The sequence below is a fragment of the Stegodyphus dumicola genome, chromosome 6, assembly GCF_044657685.1.
Source record: "Stegodyphus dumicola isolate Sdum_Otavi_A_Nest chromosome 6, ASM4465768v1".
NCBI lineage: Eukaryota > Metazoa > Arthropoda > Arachnida > Araneae > Eresidae > Stegodyphus > Stegodyphus dumicola.
The window spans coordinates 193,772,735-193,779,924 of NC_140773.1; the positions used below are offsets into that span (position 1 = coordinate 193,772,735).

Sequence of the window (7,190 nt, forward strand, 5' to 3'; positions counted from 1 at the left end):
ATTTCTATTTTTCGTAGAAAAGTTTAATTATTACCTTAATACAGAGATGCTGTGAATATAAATTTATATAATGTAAAAGTAAGTTTATTTCATATGCTAATTTAGAGGCTTTCTTAATATGTTTAATTATAAAGAAAAAAAAAAGTTGCAATTCTTGTTCACTGACCAATGGCAAAGCAGACACTTTCTACTTCCGGTTGTGGCGGGATATTTGTGAAGTCAGCACTCAGCAATGGCGGTCGAAAAGAATGGTAAAGTCGCAAAGAATACTGTTTGTTCGTGAATTGGCGTTTGTGACTGAATCCATCGAAGTTACTAATTATTTGAAGAAAGTAAGTGAATATTTTATATTTTCAGTGTTTAATACTCGTACTTTCTTCACCTATATAAAATTTTATAAATAGCGTCTGTGTAGGAAATGTGATTTTCCATGTGTTGTTCTTTTGTGTACGTGCCTAATGATTCATTTTCAGGATTTGGTACTGTTAAATTTTGCACTAGTCTGTTTCTTACTGTTTGTGTCACTCCTTTTTGTATGTGTCTCACCTTTTTATAGTTATATTATTTTTACTCAAACGTTTTAATATTTATCTTAAAGCATACTGTAATTAAGCAGGAAATAGCTTTTAATGGAAAAAGAAAGGTAATATTAACATGACTAATTGTTCAGAAATCTCTTATGGAAATGTTATCTACCTTATGCCAAAAAATAAAGCATGTAACTTTCATTTATTTATGAAATTCAAAATTTTTTATTTGCTTAGTGTTTTCCCTAAAAATAATTTAATTTCTTATTTTTGAATTTAGTTTTATAAATTTGCTTTAATATATAATCTTTAACTCAAAGATATTGTGCTATTAAAAAAGGAAATTTTATGCCATAGAAACACAGGTGCTTTGTTCCAAATCTGTGTTAATTTTTTTTTATATATATACTGAATTTTTATGCACTTGTAATTACTGAAATATATCCTTTCATGAATAATAAGTAAGTCCTTTCATGAATGCATTTCTTTTTTGTTTGTTCTAAATTTTCTGATTTAGAAAATGTATGTTTAATGTAGCATTAGTTTTCCATGGAATAGAAAAGGTTTTCAAAATGTTCAGTTGTTAAAGGGAAATAATATAAATGAGATTGTCCTGATACAGTTTCAGCTGGAAATGAAACTGAATTTTCGGATAGTGAAGATTTCATTTAAGAATTCTAATAAAACTGATTAATGTAAATCCTCTGCATTTAAGAATTCTAATAAAACTGATTAATGTAAATCCTATGATTCATGTAGGTATTCTTCTGTTATCAGGACCAGATTCAGAAGTGTGTGTTTATATGCATGCATTTTTAAATTGTTGATTTTGTTGTTTTAAAAGATCTGCCATAGTTAAAGAAAGAAAATAAAGTAAGAATGCTTTACTTTCAGTTTTGAATAAATTTATTACTATTTACTGCAGCTTCAAGTTTCTCTAAACATAATTTTCAAAGTCAAAACTTGATAGTTATGTTGATTATTAAACTTGCATGAAAAAATTTATTGAAAAATTAGCATTTGATCTAAAATACCTTAAATTTTACTAAATCATGTATTTTGATATAACTAGATAGTTAAAAAAATTAAAATTGTAAATGTGCAGAAATGCTTATATAAAACCAAGAAATTGTTTATATTTTTGTTGCTTTTTCCCTTGTAAATTAATTATATATATATATTACAGTCTGGGGAGTCAGCACCCTGCTGAACTGTAGTAAACAAGACATCCAATCTACTAGATCATCAAAGATGCAGATTTGGATTTTCTATTTCATAGTTATTGAAATCATAATGGTATGTTTGTTTAAATTAGTACTGTTTATGAATGTGATAAAAATAAATTCTGATAAGCTAAGAAATGATTTATTTTCTATTAATTATGAACTGTAAATAATGTAACCAATTTTCTTCATAGTATTTACTAAACATTTTTTTTTTTTTTTTTAAAGGGAGGTAGTCTTATTTATACAATTCTTGCAGAGATACCAAGAAATAAAACATTTCAGGAATTTTCACTCAGTATATCTTGATGTGTAAAATCGTGTTGTTCAATGCCATATTACTTTTTCACAGGAAAGTAATTTTATTGATCTAACATCTGCATAAATCAAACTTTTTTAAGAATGATTACAGTTTCTAAGCTAACTTAAAATTTTCAGATTTAGAAAATGTGTGTTTAATGTAGCATTAGTTTTCCATGGAATAGAAAAGGTTTTCAAAATGTTCAGTTGTTAGAGGGAAATAATATAAATGAGATTGTCCTGATACAGTTTCAGCTGGAAATGAAACTGAATTTTCGGATAGTGAAGATTTCATTTAAGAATTCTAATAAAACTGATTAATGTAAATCCTATGATTCATGTAGGTATTCTTCTGTTATCAGGACCAGATTCAGAAGTGTGTGTTTATATGCATGCATTTTTAAATGTAGGTGCTCATGTGTGCATGTGTATATTCTTTATGTATGTATGTGTATACTTATACACACATATGCGCATACATGCATATACACATGCTTACGTATCTACTGTGGAACCCCGAGATACGAGTTTAATTCGTTCCAGCATTCAACTGGTATAGTGAATTTCTCGTATCTAGAAACAAGCTTCGCCATTGAAAGTAACGGAAATTCAGTTAACCCGTTTCACACCCCAAAAAATATCAACATTTTAATATCAAGTCAATTTTTCCTAATAAATAACACTTGTAAATAATATAACCATAGTTTAACTTTGTTACCAACATTTTAACTCCTTCTCATTTATCCACACCAATAACAGCTTCTCAATATCTAGGAGTACTTTTATGGTGCTTGGAAGCAACGGTAATTCCTTTGGCTACATCAGGTTTCTTAATTTCTTCCTGCTTCTTCAGAATAGTATAGATTTTCGATGTTGAAAGGCCGCAAGTCTTCGCCAATTCTGTCACCATGCTTATGTTTATCTACGATTTCTTTCTTGATATCGACGGCCATGGCCTCCTTATTTTTCTTTGCAGCACTATCTGAGGCAACAATCTTCTTGCGAGGCATCTTGAAATAATTATTTTCACATTAAATGTCAAAACAATTAACTTGCAAGTGCACAAACACGTATATAAAAGAACACTGAGTGATCTGATGAGGGGATTCTCCGAGTTGAGCCGGATCGGGAAATGGCGCCACCCATACCAACAGCCTGGCTCATTGCTCGTTACTCGAATTAATGTTCGTATTTTGCTCATACTTACCTCGCATCTCGAGGTTTCATTGTACATTTCTGAATCCCGTCCTAATAACAGAGGAGTACCTTTGCCAGTATTGCAACAGAACTAGAATGAATTGTGTTAAATATGTGGAAAATGCATGCTTAAAGTACTGTTATTTTCTAAAAATATTCTGTATGTCTATTTTTTACAAGAAGAAAAAATAGCTAAAAGCTGTTAATTTACTCGTATTTATTAGTCCAAAGGGGCTTTGTCCCTAAAGAACTATTGTTTTTGTTTTGCATTGGTTCACTATAAATATCTGTTTCACTTTTCAAACTGTTCCTACCAAATGTTAGTCTCTAGTGTGGGATTAATACTCTCTATCTTAGTGCCCTCTATAACCTATGTTAGGGTTAACCTGTATAACCTACAAGAATTGCCAGTTTAGGCGAGATATCTAGGTAGTCATCATAATACGTACCTTATTTTTTATTATTTTTAAATTAAATTAAAAGTAATAAACTAGTTTTCAAAAATGGAGTTAAACTAGATTTGCATTCAACTCTGGTTTATTGTGTTAATGATGTTTTGCTGTAACAAATATGAATTTTTTGTTTAAGTATAATAATTTAAAATGTTTTTTCTAGAGAATGAAGTACTGCCACTAAGGTAAAGGTGCTAACTTGCAAGGTAATTTTCTATTCTACATTAACTCAATCTTTATGTCCTGTTACAGATATATTGGCAGAAATAATGAAAACCTGACATTCAAAAAGAAAAATAATAATGTTGAATGTAGTATATTAGCTGGTTAACTGCGGTTTGGCAGCTCATTAAAAATCTTACACATGTTGAGTACGAATAACTTTGACAATTACCGGTATTTTCAATAGTATAAAATTAGGCAAGAAAGCAGCTTTAGCTTAGCACCAATTTTAAATACAACTCTCTTACCAATATTGGTTTGACGAAGGTAAAATATAATTGAATTTAATAAGTTGGAAAAACTGTTTGTCTTTCCATGAGTTAAAAATAATTTCAAATAAAATTTCTTTTTTCAGTTTTTCATGTTATTTGTTTGTTATTGTAGTCTGATTTATCATATTTAGTCACATATTCCATCCTTCTTTGCACTATAGTATATAATTCAAAGGACTTATCAGTTTCAGCAATATTTTTTTTTACCAGTATACATTTTTACCATAACTCTGTTTCTAAATCATATCCTGAAAAATTAAGGAGTAAAGTACACAAAGAAGGAAAATATGCAAGTGAATAATGGCATTTAGTGTTGTTTATGTGTCTAATATTTGTACTAGATTGTAAAAGTTATAAATTCTATTAGCTTTTTTAAATTATTCTTTTTTAAATTGAGATGCTTCTTTGCACCCAAATGGTTAAAGCCCTGGTGTGACTTTGGTACTTTGATCTAACTTCTATTCCTAATAAATAATCCAGCTGCATACAGTTTACTTAATTTCTGCCATGTGTAAAGTAAACAATATTAGCTTTTTTTAAATATATCTTTTACAACTATTCCATCAGGTAGATTTCTTTCATATTTTGCCTTAATTGAGTCATTCTGCTAATTAAGAATTTATTAAAGTTAATATGTTAAGTTTTTGTGTGTATAATTCATTTATGTATACATACACTCTTGCACATAAGTATGTGCAAGCAAATACATACATTAACAGTTACGTAGAATTATGTTTTGGGTATCAAATTCAGAAATTTTGAGGCTGTTTTTAGATTTATTAATGATTTATACTATATTAATATTGGTAAAAAAATTCTGTGGCTTTTATATGAGAGTATATATTTTAAAATAGCTGCATGATATGGTAGAGGTAAAAAGCTTCATGTGGATCATAAATTAATATGTGGCAATTTTTCATTTATTTAATAAAGAAAATATTCAAGCTACAATTAAAATTTTTTCACTGGATTATTTGCATACAAAGTTTGCAGCAAATACTTCCTGCAACAGAAGTGACAATTTTTATTTTGCCAAGACAGGAAATTTAGTTAGTGAAAGCAGTAACCCTATTTTGAGATGTTAAACAGGAAGGCAAATTTTTGAATTTAAATTGATTTTTGAAGGAAGACTTCATTTAGTCTTGCTATCATTCTACGTGGCTCTTAACTTTTTTATGGTATTTATAATTTTATTGTTATTCAGCTTTCTGTTTGCTTAGAATGCATATGAATGTAGACTTGAAATATTTTATATTGCAAACTGAGATGCCATTATTATCATAATTAAAGATTTTTGCTCTGATTTTGGAGGAATTTACGGATAATACTTTTGATTGTGTATTGGTTTCTGGTTTATTGAAATGTGTCAAATAGCCTGTTAATGCATATACGTATGTTAATGACATGTATATGTTTATGAAGTATTCTGTTATATGTATATAGTGTTGTGATTAGTTTTCTGCTTACTCTTTATTTAAGAAAAAGTTATCTGTAAGAAAGCGAATATTCTTTACTATATGTAGGAGTAAAATTGAAAAGGCTAATGCAATATAATTAATACAAAATTAAGTTTTTTCTCATGTACTTAAATACAAACATAGCCATTAAAGACTTTCTCAACCTTGCAGTTCTAAACAAATCTTAAGTATTTTTTACTTGAAATTATAGGCATTGTGTAAGGTATATAATTAAAGCTTACTGTGTGATAGTATGAAATTTAATTTTTAATTACTGAAATGTAAATTTTTAAATATGAAATACTCAGTGCATTTTATATGCATCTTTTAATACTTCAACTATATTTAAAAGCTGAAAACATCTGAAGTGTGAAATTATTACAAATTTTTCTTTTTCTTGTTTAGGAGCTGTTCTCAAAACATTGGGTGACAAAGAATTCACTTTTACAAAAATCGAGCAGGATATTAAAGACAGCGAACTGTAGAACAAATATGGCGAAGCTGCATGAAGTCTATGTTGAATTTTATTATTGAAAAAAATATGCTCTTCAGATTTAATGTTAGTTTTTATTGTTTAACAGTAATTGCAGTTTTCGAATACCTGTAAAATAAACCTAATTCTTAAATTAATTTCATGTGTATTTCTTTTGCAAGTATTACAGTTCATAATACTTCAAACAACTTGAAATTTTATACTTGTTAATTTATGTGGGATATGTTCATTATAATTTTATAATTTAAATAACTCATTGTCATCATATGAGCATAATCTAAAGTGTACAGCATTTGACAACAAATTAATAAAAAATTAGCCAACTTCTAATTGCTTTCTTTTGCCCAGTTGCCTCTTTAAATCTAATACCATAAAGCTATTTGATGAAAAAAAAAATAATAATTGGTATGTCCACATCAACATGTACATGTATAATGATGTTATAGAAAAAGTCACATGAGATAAATATTTAAAAACTTCAATATTCCTAAACAAATTAACTTTTTAAAATTTTATCTGGTATATAAGATAAAATAAAGAACATATTTAGGTAATTTTGAATTTGCATAATTTTATGAAATTAACAGTTACATTGTAAAAGGGAACTTCTTAAAAATACCTCAATAAAGAATTTCTTTTGTAGAGGTGAACTTTTAGTACTGATCTAATATATTTATAAGATTTTAAACTGAGAAAGACAACAATAATAGATTACAATACATTGCAAGATTGACTGATAAATGTAAAATTTTTACATATCATAATTATGTGTGTAATTAAAACAGAAGTTACTCGATTAACTTGCGTGCAAATTAATATTTTCTTTAACATGTTTGGGATAAACTGAATTTTAATAAATATGTAAATATTTGTGTATTATCTGAAGATATGAATGAAATATTTGTGACATTAAACATTCATCTTCAAGGAAAATAACAAAGTCAACTTGGTAAACTATTGGAAAAGGTAAGTTTTCTACAATTTCCTGGTTTATATTTAACAATTTTAAAATTTAGCACACTCATTCAAATAATCTAAACGTATGAT

General features: G+C 27.7%; 1 long non-coding RNA gene across 1 annotated transcript; it reads left to right on the forward strand.

Annotated features, from left to right (window-relative positions):
- The first annotated feature begins 213 nt into the window (after positions 1-213).
- On the forward strand, positions 214-6,280 carry LOC118193025 (uncharacterized). Its single transcript, XR_004758868.2, has 4 exons — positions 214-332; positions 1,714-1,823; positions 3,863-3,905; positions 6,056-6,280. It is a non-coding gene; the product is annotated as an uncharacterized LOC118193025 (long non-coding RNA).
- Positions 6,281-7,190: the final 910 nt, after the last annotated feature.